The following is a 14,374-nucleotide window of genomic DNA, read 5'->3' as shown; positions in this document are numbered from 1 at the left end:
AGTGGATTGCCTTCAACTCCCTTCTAGTTTCCTTCTTGCTTTTGCCAGCAGACTGCATCACATTCTAGAGCTTCTCTCTGTTGGTCTTATATCTGCTCCACTTATATCCACTCCAGAGAGTAAGGATCTCAATGTTTTTAATCTTTGGGGTCTCCCCACCAATGAGCAACCTACAAACATGCTTTCCTCAAGCCTTTTCATCTCAAGGGTGAGTCAGGCTTATTGTGGATATAATTGTTGTGGATATAATTGCTACTTACCTTGGACAGGAAGACTGCACAGATCTACAAACGTGGGAAGTGGGAAGGCCACGGATGGATCTTCCAGTATGTGTGAGTTCTTTCCTCCCCTCTACCAGTTGCAGGATCTGGAACCTGAGTATCTACCCCAGAGGACCCTACTGTACCTGAAAAAGTAACTTTTGTATCTGGTTGTATTCCTCTTTCATATTCTGACTGCAGCAACTTCTCAGTAGTGACAGATTTAATAGTCACGGTTTTCACTATTTGTAGGTGATTCCAAATTCCATGATATGTAATCAATGGTCGTTTTGCTGAGATACGAATTTTAAAGTCTCATGCTATTAGGCTGGGTGTGGTCCTCAGTCACTTGGTGAATGATTTGTTGTTTTCTGCCTGTTGTGGCAATGCATTTTACAGAAGTAATGATATGCTTCAGCAGTATTTATGGATGTGGGTATTCCAGAAGTCTCTGGAATGCATTCTGTACAAAAAACAGAGTGGGGGGGGGAGGTTTATCTTGGATGCAAGGGCGGGGGTGGGGGGGTGGAAGTAATGTACCTCCTTCCCACCCACTGATAATCTATTGGTGAATGTGAACAATTAGCAGGGAATTGAGTTCACCTTCCTACAACACCTTTTCTGCTCATTGCAAGAACCTCTCTAGAAGTCAGTCTACTCTATACACAGTTATAGGCAATATAAGTAGTAGTATCCAATTAGCTCATGTTTTCTTCACGTGCTCCAAATATTTCTAATGCTCAGTCCTAACTGCTTCTCTTGGGTTAGATTGATAAAGGGCATGCACATTATCCTGACAAGAATGGAAACCTCTGGTTAGCATTTGGAAATATTCAGGGAAGTAAGGAAATGTTTTCATTTTCCACCCAGGGGCTTAATATCGTGTAGATGCTGCCTGAGTACAAACTACTTGTACTGAGGATACCCTTTGAGTCAGCAGGCTAGAAGGTTTAGTTTATCATATGCCATCGTGTCCTGATGTTGCTCAAGCTCCCCAGTGACAGCAAGACCTAGGAGGTTTGGAAGAGATAGACTCTCACTTGCAGAAAAGGAGCCCAGTATCTTGGAAGTCACTCCTGGAGTCATTGCTGAGAGCAATTTCTCAGAGTTTATGCTCAAACCTTAGAAGTCTCCTCCTGCCACTATGATTGAAGGGACAAGGGATGGAGCCCAGCCGTCTTGGTTGGCAAATACCATCAGTCATGATGAGCCACTAATCCTGATGAGGTTCCTGATAAGACTCTGCAATGATGACAGATGAGGCCACGTACAGCAGTTAACGCAGTCATTTGTAATCATTACTTTTTGGCCATTCAATAACCATCCCGTGAAATTATTTTCTGAATTTCCCAGGGTGGTGAAAGGAGCTGAGTTTACCTCTCATTTTTTTTTTTTGAAGCATCTTAGCAGTTATAAATGCTTGAATGGAACTTTCTATGGCTCCATCAGATCCAACTTCAAGACCCTTATTCACTTGAATCACCTGCTTTGTGTGGTGATGACAGTGTTGAACATACCTGCTGTTTTCCTGACTGCTTGCAGAGTGAACCCCGGGATTCTTCTGTGGCTAACATCTCTGTTAGGACATTTGAGATGTCCTTGGGGCAAGGTGCAGAGTGGTGGCATTCTCTGTTGCTTCTCACAATGTAGCTCTGGCCACATCTCTTGGCCCAGAGCTTCCTTCCCCCGAAATGCCATGGTAATGGATATACTGCAGATAGCCAACAGTTGTGCAGAGATACCAAACTGTTAACTCCTTAGCACTCAGGGAGGCTGAGTCAGAGTAGGAGTGGCTGAAGCCCTTGGAACACTTGCCTCAACTACAAGTATCCTGTGTACCCCAGTGGGCCGTATAACATCATTTTCTCTTTGTGTCATGATGTGTAAAAAGGTTAGGAAGCATTGACTCAACCATTTGGATTTTCATTTTCCTCCTCTGTAAGTGGGGATTTTTTTTTTTTTTTTTATTATCTTACAAGACCATTGTGAGGATCAAAGGCTTGAATGCATGTGAAGGGGCTTTAAGAGTTGCCATACATTTGTTGAGTGTATCACTGGCCACAGAGCGATAGGACTCTTTCTCCTAGTTTATCCTTATTGGCTGTCCTTTTGAGGTTAGGATAGAATTCCACCTATTTTTGGGGCGCCTGGGTGGCGCAGTTGGTTAAGTGTCCGACTTCAGCCAGGTCACCATCTCGCGGTCCGGGAGTTCGAGCCCCGCGTCAGGCTCTGGGCTGATGGCTCAGAGCCTGGAGCCTGTTTCCGATTCTGTGTCTCCCTCTCTCTCTGCCCCTCCCCCGTTCATGCTCCGTCTCTCTCTGTCCCAAAAATAAATAAAAAACGTTGAAAAAAGAAAATTAAAAAAAAAAAAAAAAAGAATTCCACCTATTTTTAAATCTCTCCCAAGTCATGAAGTCAATGTACCACATCTATTATTTAGGCTCAAGCACTGACATAATACATTTTCTAAAAAAAAGTTTTTAATGTTTATTTATTTTTGAGAGACAGACAGAGTGTGAACAGGGGGTGGGAAGGGACAGAGAGAGAGAGGGAGACACAGAACTTGAAGCAGGCTCCCAGGCTCTGTGCTGGAGTCAGACACTCAACCAACTGAGCCACCCACGGTGCCCCTGACATAACACATTTTCTGTCATCTTTGGTTCTTGTGACTTCCTTAAAGCATCTGCCAGAGCAGAAGTTCTTCACCCCTCTGCCCAGTGATGCTGAGGTACACAGCAGTGTGCCTGCCTCCCCTGGTCTCTCTGCATTTATATCCCAGCTGCTCCCAAGTCTGCTGAGGCCAAGGCCTCTGCTTCCTGATAAAAACTAACCTTTACTCCCTGCGAACCTGTGTTGACTTTGCCATTGGGCCGAGAGCATCTCAAGTTTCCTCGGTTTTAGCATTTGTGCCCCAAGGTGTTAGCTGCCTGGTGTTGCCCACCCCCGCCTCCCCCACCATCAAGTGGTTCTGGAGAATGCCTTTTCTTAGTCCTGAAGAGATCTCATGGGTGGAGAGAAAATCTCTCCTGCCCTTCTCAACAGACCTTAAGCCAAATGCTGTAAGTGCGAAAACCAAGTGACAGAACCATGCACCATAAAGTGTCAACACTGGATTTCTGGGTGCTGGAGGTAGGAGTCATGCTTATTTTCTTCTTCAGAAGTTCCTGACTTTTTTGGATTTTCTATAGTGAAACTGAAAGTGTATTTTAAAATATATTTCTAATAGATGCACTCAAGATGTGCTTCATGAAGGCAAATAGCAGCTCCGACATTCCTTCACACTTGCTGGCTCCAAATTACTGCCTCTGCTTTCAGAGCCAGGCGGTTTGGAGGGGGTGGAAACCAGGAGGGAGGGGGTAGAGGCAGCCGTGTGGGCCATTGAATTTCCTCTTTTCAGACATTTCTCTGGCAGCTAATTTCAGGGTGCTCATCTGTATGGTGGCGGCATGACTTTCATGTTTTCCCCCAAGGTGTTTTATGGCCTTTTTACAGTGGTACTTTGAATAACTTTCTCTCGGTAACTTCCAAATGGTGAAAAATATCAGATGATTTCCCTTCTCCCTCTGCACTCTCCTTCTCTTTGTTTCTGCACACTCCTCATTGTTAGTCTCTTTACCATCTCTTCCCTTCCCTTCCTCTCTCTCCTTTTCTTTCTCTTCCTTCTGCCCGCCCCCCCACCCCCCACTTCTCTCTTCACCTAATATTTAAAGCAAAATAAAATATGGCGGTGAGAAAGAAAGGCTTTGGTTGTGTCGGCCTGGGCCTTAGTGAGGGGAAAGCAAATATGGATTTATCATCAGGAGCTAGATGGCGGGAAGAGTATTCCAGGGGCAGTTTCATCCCTTCACTTTTCCAGAAGGGAATTTAGTTTTCAGACCCATAACAACCTGATGTGTCTTCATCTGACTTCGTCCTTAAGGCCAGGGTAGAATTGCCTGCCTGAACTGGGGCCCTAAAGTGGATGAGCAGAGTTAACCAGTTAAAGGGAGTGGGACAGGGAGGGAGGGCACACAGGGAAGGGGTCTATTGGAACCCACGTCCATCTCAGTCCAGAGTACTGGCTCCATTTTGGCCACCAAGAGGGGTGAGGTGTTACTGAGGACCCCTGCTGTGGGGACCAGTGAGCAATGCCACAGCGCAACTCAGAACCTCTTGGAGACGATGTTGGTTGCCCTGGAGAACAGGGACAGTGAGTGGCACACAGAAGAGAGATTGGTCAGATCACAGATACCTGCAGCATTCTCCTAACTGAAGGCAAGGCTTCCTTCAGGTCACCCAGGAAGGTCACCTAGAAGTATATACTTTTAGTCAGGGCAGCTAGCTCTCCACGCCCTGAAGCTCAGCCGGCACTGTTTCCATGGAGACCACCACCAGGCCTGATGCCTTCCCCATAGATGGGGCTTGGCCTGACCAGGGGAGGGTTGCATAGGGTGCAATTTGTCAGAGGCCTGGCAGTCTGAGGGAGGACGTGCTGAGGAGGAAACCCCAGGGGAATAGACGTGCAGAATTTAAGCACACAGACATACACCAAAGGGAAGGGCTGGGTTCTGGTGTCTGGATTCCAGGCCTTCTCCCTCCAGGAAGCTTGGCTTATGGGCTGAGTGTCATAGAAAAGGCAAAAGGATGACCAATAGGACAGAGTAGTCTTACCAATGGGGTATAGCCTGTCTGTGGCAGTCCAGGTGACCTTCCTGGGTGACCTGAAGGAAGCCTTGCCTTCAGTTAGGAGAATGCTGCAGGTATCTGTGATCTGACCAATCTCTCTTCTGTGTGCCACTCACTGTCCCTGTTCTCCAGGGCAACCAACATCGTCGCCAAGAGGTTCTGAGTTGCGCTGTGGCATTGCTCACTGGTCCCCACAGCAGGGGTCCTCAGTAACACCTCACCCCTCTTGGTGGCCAAAATGGAGCCAGTACTCTGGACTGAGATGGACGTGGGTTCCAGTAGACCCCTTCCCTGTGTGCCCTCCCTCCCTGTCCCACTCCCTTTAACTGGTTAACTCTGCTCATCCACTTTAGGGCCCCAGCTGAGGCACCGGTTTCTCCGGCAATCCTTCCCTGCCTTAAAGCTGAAATCTAGTCTCTCTTTTATACTTTTTCAAAGGGCCATGTGTCTTTCCTTCATAACACATATCAATGTTGAGGCATTACAAGGATTTGTGAGGTGGTTGGACTGCTGTCTGCTACGCTACCACACTCTAAGCTCCTCAGCCTGTGAGCTCTAAGAGGGTAATGTCTAATTCTGCTCACTAAAGCATCCTATCTGCCAAGGGCAGAGTTTGGCACATAGAAAATGCTCAATAAATATTCATTTATTGAATTAATCTTAATTCCATTCTTTTTCACTCCAGGACCTTGGGCAAGTTACTTAACTTCTGTGAGTGTCATATCCCTCAATAGAAATGGGGATAATAATCCCCCATTCAGAAAATTGTACAATTTACATGGGACAGTGATTGTAAAGCACCCAGTATGGGGCTAGCATGCGTAATAGGCACATACGCGGAGTATTGGTTTTTTCCTTAGTTTCTTTTTTCATCCCCTAATACCGTAGAGAACAGAAGTTTAAAGGTTTAAAGAACAAAAATACATGTCCCCCTATTTCTTTTCCCCTCCTTCTTTCTTTATTACCTTCTTCTGCAGTTCGACGAGGCACAGAATGAAGGCTCCAAAGATCAGATTCTTGATTTTTCACTAGTGAGATGACCCTGGGTAAAGCATTGGCTCTTCCTTTGTTTCAGCTTCCCCATATGTGTTATGGGAAGATGTAGACAAATGGTCCTTAGAGCCCTTCCCCACTCTCACCCTGGGTTTCTGCATAGGGGTCAAGGGTAACACTGACCATAGCTGTTCACAGTGTAAGATGAAGGAAGCAAAAAGCAAAAAGAGCAGCCTCAGAACAGGGAGGAGAAAATTAGGCTATTGGCCTATCTATTTTAATACAAGCTGAGTTTATTTTAGTAATGCAGGTGAAGAATGTTTTAAAATGCATCATCATGACAATGCCCCTTGGTAACAGCCCAAGGATTTCTAGTATATCTTTCTTCAAAAGAGCCCGAGGGCTTTGTATATACTGCCTCATTAATTCTCAGAACATCCCTAAAGTTGGATGGAAAAGCATGATGAGTTCTGTTTTATATGCAGGGAAACAAAGCTTCAAAAAGGTTAAGTAGCTTACCCAAGGTCGCACAGTAACATCACTGTTCCCAGGAACCTGGGTCTCTGTTTAGCACACCAGGCTGTTCAGGCATTCTTCTTCCATTCTCTGGAAAGGAGTCCAGCCATGGGTGAAAGGTCTTTGTTCTGAGAAATGTTTTTGAAGTGTGATTTCCTGGAGGATAGACTCTTTCCTGAAATAGGAGGGTGACAAGTAGATAAAGAGAGATTGAAAGGACTAGAAGTTAGTAGAAGTAGAAAGTGCTCTGCCCCTCTCCTTCTGCCATCCCAAGCATCCTTTCCCTGGACCAGCCAAGGCCCATCTCAAGGGCCAAGCATCAGACCTGGTGGTGGTTGCCATGGAAACAGTGCACGTTCAGCTTGAGGCCCTGGAGAGCTGGCTGCCCTGACTGAAGGTGTGTGTTTCTAGGTCACCTTCCTAGTTGACCTGAAGGGAATCTGTCATCTTCAGGAGAATGCTGCAGGCAACTGTGATCCGATCAGTCTTTCTGCTGTGTTTAACTTGATGTTGCTGTTCTCCAGAGAAGTCAGCATCATCATCTCCAGGAGGTCTGTGTTGGAGAGTGGCATTGCTGGTTAGTACATATATCAGGGTCCTCAGTCATGGGTTCTGTCATGATACTAGCTATGTGACCTTGCACAGGACAGATATGTTTTCTGGGCCTGAATCTTCTCATCTGCAAAAAGGGTTAACTCACAGGACTATTGTCAGGTAATCCTGACAGCAGTCATGATGAATGACTTTTGGGATGAATGACTCCCCAAAGCATCAGTGAGTCAAAAGCTCTTGGTGATTGTGTAAGTAATATCCACTCTTCTGGGCTAGAGCTCACCTCTTCTTGTGAAAGTGGGCCATGCCCTTTCCAGAGATTACTCTGGGAACTATCCCTCCCCTTCTTGACACATCAGGTCAAGAGAAAACCCAGTTGTCGATAGTTCGTAGCTTCTTGTTCAACTTAGCCAGAAACTACTGGGCCCACTGGTGGATGGTTGTCCCTACAAGCACTGCCTTATGCTGCAACGTCTTTCATTGATGGACTTGGTTTTCCAGGCTGCCTGGTCTTTGTGTCACTTGCAGTACATTAATTATTTACCTTCTGGTAAAGCTCTCTGAGATCACAAGATGAAAGTCCTAGTGTCAGTTTAAAGTCTTCCTTTTGATTATTATTCTACTCAGTGTATTTTGGGCAAAGAAAATAGGCTTGAGATCACAATGCAGTAAATTTCATAAAGAGTGGAGTGCAAGAAACCCACAGAAATGGACCTGGATCAGAGAGTCATGTTGCCCTGACAGGGTGTGTGTGCGTGTGTGTGTGTGAGTGAAGAATCAGGCCACCTGGATAATGATACCCTATCTGTTGCTCTTAGGGATTAGTATAAATGCTAATTGGCTTTCTCTGCTACTGAAAGCCAATGAGTCCACCCTGGACAGATAGGTAGGATCAATGACTAAGTATACCTGAAACAGGGATGGCAGGACAAGAGAAGGCATTACAGATCTCACAATCCAGTCATGAGCTTGGGACACTGAGGTCATCTCTAGATAGGTCAAAATGTAGCAGCTTAGAACACAAATTCTGAAGGGGCAGCATCACATATCACAATGCCTCCATTATCTTGCTTTGGCCATGAATTATGAGTCACTGGTGGCCTACCTACACATGGTATCCCAACTGATTGGGAGCTACCTGGGGTCTATGTCCCTGATTTGTCCCTGACCCTGACCCTAGGAAGAATGTCTTGCATGAGATAAAACAGCAGCCCCTGTGAGAAGCTTCCCCTAATTTCTTCTAAATCTGTGAGTTTGAAATCTATGAGTGAAATTAACATACTTTATCTTCTATTGTCATGAACAACCAAGGTAGTTTGAACAACATTTGGTAAGTGACCCCAACACCACCATCCTAAGTAGCAGTAAGTCTTGGTGGTCAAGGAGGAAGGAGGGCCCAGGTGATTTTTGTGTTGGTCCACTCTGAATCCCAGCTCAACTACTTTGATGGGCCTCAAGCTCAGAGAAGATGGGGAACCTAGGAGAGGGAGGGATTTGGTTTGGACCTTTGAGAAAAGGCAGGATTTAGGAAAGCAGTAGTTGAGGAAGGATGTACTAGGCAGAGATCACTTTAGACAAAAGTTTGAAGACATGTGTACTAGAGACTGTAGAATGCAAAAGGATTCTGAGTGGGAAATAAGGCTAAGAAAAAGTGTAGACAGAAGCATGAAGGCTTCAACTTTACACATTTTAACCATTTTTGCAGAAACCTCTTTGTGATTCCCTTTCTGGTGTGGGTCTGGTATACCCTGTAGGTAACCGTCTCCTCAAGGGCAGGAACTGGGCTGATGATTTCCTTTGGATTCCCTCAATATTCCTTAATGCCAGCTTCTCCTGAATGACAGACGTGGTTCACCGCTGAATGAACTCAGCAGCTACACACGAATCCTTTTGGGGTTGGGGAGAAACAAAACACATATGTTGAAACTATGACTTTCAATAGGACAAGAGAATATTATGGGAGATAATTTTTGCTTCAGGACTTGAGCTGCAAAGAAAGAGTGCAAACCTTCCTGGCAGAGTGGAAGTGGGGCTTGGAGAAAGCGAGGTGGAGTGAGGGCCGCTTAGCTCCATTCACATTCCGCCCCTGACACTAATAGCCCCTCTCTGAATGAGCCAGCTGGAAGGAGATGTGAAAGCAAAATATGGAGAATCAACTATGTGTGAACTGGAGAAGACCTCAGCTAGCAGCTGATTCAACCCCCTCATTTTCTAGGCCCAGAGAAGGTGTGGGAGGTCTGTGTGTGTAGGACAAAGGACACATCTGCACATCTCTCTCTTTTCTCTGAAAATCGCATCTCTGTTTTTTAGAACTGCCTGTTACAACTCCAGCCTCACCGCTGACTCTAGGAGCAGTGTAAATTCACTGGGAAGGTTCTTTGACTGAGCAGGTGTGGGCTCAGCCTGCTGAATATGAAAAGCATTCCCTTGGGCTGCCGGTCCCAGTCAGGGAGGCCTGCCCGGGGCCTGGCCTGGCTACGCCTGCTCACCACCACCATTTGACATTAGGACCACTATTTATTTGACCACATTAAACTTTGCTTTGTGTGACACAAAATCATTGTAAAAGAATGCATTATTAAGTGTGTTTTCAAATAAGGGAGGAAAACTAGCAGGCTGTCACTGATTGTTTTATTGTCGGAAGGAAAATAAATAAGTAAAACGTGTATGAGGCAAGACAGGAATAGTTCCAAGGAGTGTTCAGAACAGAAGCATTTTTACATTTTATTGACGTAGGTTTGTAAAACATGTTTGCTAGTGAACCCAGGGCATTTATGTAAATAACCATCACACACAAACAGCTCTTTATTATTTACACTGAGGCAAGTATGATATATTTATTATATAATGTACATTGGCTTAGGAATAAATGGACACACAGTGAGACAGTGTAAAAATAAAGACTGGAAATGAAGATACTGGCAATTGATGGAAACTGGAGTATTAGAGATTATGGACAGTTTGCAGAGTTAATAATTAACTGGTGAATAGTACAGAAACAGCTCTCGGGGAGCACTTTTAATTTCTGGACATTGTATTTGAGATCCCTGGACATATGAAAGGCACCAAGACTCCCCTTCATTTTGGATTCTGAAGCAGAGATAGAAGCATAAAACTTCAAGAGTGGCATAACTGGTATTTAAAGAGTAGATCACGCACACATTAGCTCATCTGGCCCTTACAAAACCCTGAGGGTTGGTAGAACATACATTATTCTTGATCTTATCATTTTCGGAGCATTGAGGTTTCTCAGAGTATGTGATTAGCATGAAGTCCTATAGCTAATAAGTGCCAGAGTTAATTTCCTCGAGGGCTCTAGTTTCATTCATTTGACAAATATTTACTGAATGCTTACTATGTGGCAGGCATGGGGATGTATCAGTGACTAGTATAGAAGATACGCAATAAACAAGTGAATGTAAATGTAGGAAATAATAAATGCGCATGAAGGGGATAGCAAGTGGTTTACAGGGAGTGCCATTTCTGGCAGGATGATCAGGAAGATCTTTCTGAGAAGGTGGCATTTAGGCAGAGACCTGGATGGAGAGAAGGAATGGCCATGTGCATTTGGGAAAGAGGAGCTTTCCAGGCTGAGGGAAACAACAGTGCAAAGGCCCTGTGGTAGGAGTTTGCTTGGTGAGTTTGAGAGATGACAAGGAGGCCTGTTAGAACTGGAGCTCCACAGGCAAGGGAAAAGTGGCTGGAAATGAGTCTGAAAGAGAGCCAGGGGCTAGATCACATGGGGCCATCAAGGGCTAGGCATGGCAAGAAATGTGAAAAACATTTCAGGGCTGAAAGGACAAACTTCTGTGTGGAAAATAGCCTGAAAGTGAATAGTAGTAGAAGCAGGAGGCCTGCTCTGGGCGTATAGAGTAATGCAGGTGAGAGACAATGGGAGAGAAATGGAAGGAGTAAAATTCAGGTAAAGCCAGCAAGATTTGTTGATGAATTGCTTGGGGGGGGGGGGGCGGGGAAGAAAGAAGTCAAGGATTCCTCCTGGTTTGGGCCCAACCAACCAGAAGACTTTTGTCCCCTCTCTGAAATCAGGAACACCTGGGTTTAAGTGGTAGGCCATCAAGTGTTTAGTGTTTTGTGTTTTTTTTAAGTTTATATTTTTTTGAGTGTGTGTGTGTGTATGTGAGAGGGAGAGAGAGAGAGCGAGAGAGAACGAGAACACACAAGCAGGGGAGGGGCAGAGGGAAAAGGAGAGAGACAGAATCTCAAGCAGGCTCCATGCTGTCAGCACAGAGACTGACATACGGCTCAATCCCACGAACCATGTCATCATGACCTGAGCCCAAATCAAGAATCAAACGCTTAACCAACTGAGCCACTCAGGTGCCCCTAGTTTTCACATGTTAAGTTTGAGATACTTATCAGGCAATAAAATGAAGATTTCAAACTGGCAGTTGGATATATATTCTGCTGTTTAGGGAAGTTCAGCCAGGAGATATAAATTTAGTGGAATTAGTATATAGGTGGTATTTAAAGGTATAAAACTGGGTGAGATCAGTTTGGGAGTAAGTTTAGGTGGAGAAGAGGAAATATCCAATCTCCCCAACTTTCAACAACTGTCTAAAATTAAAACAAAGATAACCCCATCCCCCAACCACCAGAGATTAAAAAAAAAAAAAAAAGCTGGGCATATTTACATGTCAGGCAAGGAGAAATTCACTGACTAGTTCTCTAAGGAAGAAAAGTCACAGTTTTTAAAGCTTTAGGAATAGGGTTCCGTGGTGGTGATGCTAAGTTGGTGGTTGGTTAAAATAGATTCCTTGTTCATTGGTCAGGAGTCTTCAGTGAGGTCCAGGAAGGGTCTGGTGTCTTGGGGTCACTTGAAATTCATGGTCATTGATCACTGTCAGCTGTTTAAAACCACTGTGATGAAATTCAATATTCAGCCATGAAATCTCCTAGGCATTTGCCACTGGAAAGTTGAGAATGGATGGCTGTGTGGGGTGTTTTGTTTTGTTTTGTTTTATACAGCCTGGAAAATGGGGAAGATCTGGCAAAGAACAGTAAAGAGGATCCGCCACTGGATTAGGAGGTGAGGACTGTGGCAGCCAAGGACCATGTGGTCACCAGGATGCGAAGAATCCAAGAAGTAGGGAGAAGTCGGTGGGCTCACGTGCTTCTGAAAGACATAGTAAGACTGAGGCGTAGTAAGAGAAGGAGTAAGACTGTCCATTGTATCAGCAACTTGGGTTGCCAGTGACCTTGACCTGGGATAGTGAAGACAATTTTGATTTTATTAAGTTAAGGAGAAAAGGGGAAGGAGAAAGTGGAGACAGGAGCACAGACAAATCTTTTAAGAGATGTAGCTGTAAAGGAGAACAGAGTAGGAGGACAATGGCTGAGGAAGAATGTGGTGGTCAAGATAGTTTTTTTCTTTTTTCTTTAAACATGCTGTATGTTTGCTATGGATGAGATTGACTTGCTAGAGGAGGAAATTGTTGAAGGCAGGAGAAAGGGGGACAACCAATAATGCCCTCAGTCCAGAGTGCATTTGTGTGCTTTTTGCTCTGCAGGTGGTCTCGGCCATCACTTCCTCTCTGCACTTGTTAGATGCAGAAGTGCTTTCTTCTGTATATTCTAAATGATACATAGTCTGTGAACTTTGACTAGAATTCACGTCTATCTCAGTGCTTCGGATTTTGGCAAGCAACTTGGTTTAGGTGGGCTGTGTTTCCTTGGTCTTTACTTTTTCAGATGCCCATCCTTTCGGTTGACCCCCACATGCAGCAAATCACTCACTACCTGTCTCCCTCTGGGGACCATATGAAGCCAGCCTCCTGGCAGAAATTCTGGGAGTTCCTGTAAGGGCAGGATACATATTTCTGCTTTTTCTCCAGTATTCATCTTTGAAGATGCCCAATAATTTATTGGAATTTTTGGATAGAAAACACTTCATGCTTTTTGGGGGGATGACCCACAGTGATGCCCATGACTCCTAACTGGGCCATGACTCAGCCCTCAGAGTCCAATCTTTTGAATGATTTCAGATATTTTTTATCCATCATTATTTAACCTGGCCCTCATCCATATAAAAGTCATCTGCTATTCAGTGCCCACACACAGATTTGTAAGTGCTTCCTGAAGTCTAGTGCCATCCACTTGGTGCTTCTGGTCCAGGAAGAAGTTAGTACCATTCCCAAACTATGTCGTTAAGAAAAATGACTTCACTTGGAAGCTGGGACGTATTGCTTAGGCTTGATCTTCCTACTACTGCTTCAAAACTACTTAAAGTTTGAGCTGTGTTGATAGACCTAGAGATACAAATTTTTATTCACATGGAAGTCATTGCAAGGGTTTGGTTGTCAGTCTTCTCAGATCCCTCACACAGTGGCCCTGCTCTGGAGCATGCTCTGTGGTGACCCCTTGCCTTAGCCATTGCACTCTGGGGGCCTGAAGCCCAATAGAGAGCTGTAGAACCCCTCGCACTGGTTTGTGGGGGTCCATAAGGATGGTGGAAGAAGCATGGGTTGTAGCATTAGGCTAACCTGGTCTGTTGACTGTCGTCTTCTGCCTACTGGCCATGTGGCCACAGTCCAGGTGTCTAATTTCTTTCAGCCTCAATTTCCCTGGCTGTAAAATGAGGACCAATGAGGGGCGCCTGGGTGGCTCAGTCGGTTAAGCATCCGACTTCGGCTCAGGTCATGATCTCATGGTCTGTGAGTTCGAGCCCCGCGTCGGGCTCTGTGCTGACAGCTCAGAGCCTGGAGCTTGTTTCAGATTCTGTGTCTCCCTCTCTCTGACCCTCCCCTGTTCATGCTCTGTCTCTCTCTGTCTCAAAAATAAATCAACGTTAAAAAAAATTTTTAAAAACAAAAATGAGGACCAATGATACTACTATTCACAAGGTTGTTGTCGGAAGTGAATGTAATCACTCATTTAAAGTGCTTAGCATAGTGTCTGGTCCATATGTGCTCGATTCATATTATTAATTTTTTTAAAAAACTGTAATAAACCTCAGTCCTTCCCCCAAGTATACCTGTGGTTTGGGGCATGATGTCTCTTAGCTCCATTGTCCATCTATAAAACAGAGCTGACATGAGTGTGACATGAGATGGCTTCCTTTTGAAACTTATTAGCAGAGCTCCTGACCCTTTCAGCGCACATTCCCCGAGCCATTTGTAGAACTGTTACCAGAAAGATGTATCTGGGCACCAACCAATTCAATTCTGATTTCTTTAGATCAGACATAGGAGTAAAGTAAAAAACCCTTTCTTGGTACTCAGAAGCCAGCACTTCCAACTCAAATCTTTGGTGGTGTTGGTTTTTGTTTGTTTGGCTTTTTTTGTTTTAAGCACTCTCCAGACCTAGCATGGACCCTAACATGGGGCTTGAACTCATGACTGTGAGATCAAGACCTGAACTGAGACCAAGAG

General features: G+C 44.9%; 1 protein-coding gene across 1 annotated transcript in view; it reads left to right on the top strand.

Annotated features, from left to right (window-relative positions):
* ALK (ALK receptor tyrosine kinase) overlaps positions 1-14,374 on the top strand; it is a 682,318-nt gene that overhangs the window by 183,864 nt on the left and 484,080 nt on the right. The gene's annotated exons all lie outside the window — the stretch shown is intronic.

The sequence above is a fragment of the Herpailurus yagouaroundi genome, unplaced genomic scaffold, assembly GCF_014898765.1.
Source record: "Herpailurus yagouaroundi ecotype Mexico unplaced genomic scaffold, PumYag 188, whole genome shotgun sequence".
NCBI lineage: Eukaryota > Metazoa > Chordata > Mammalia > Carnivora > Felidae > Herpailurus > Herpailurus yagouaroundi.
This window is presented reverse-complemented; position numbering and strand designations above follow the sequence as displayed.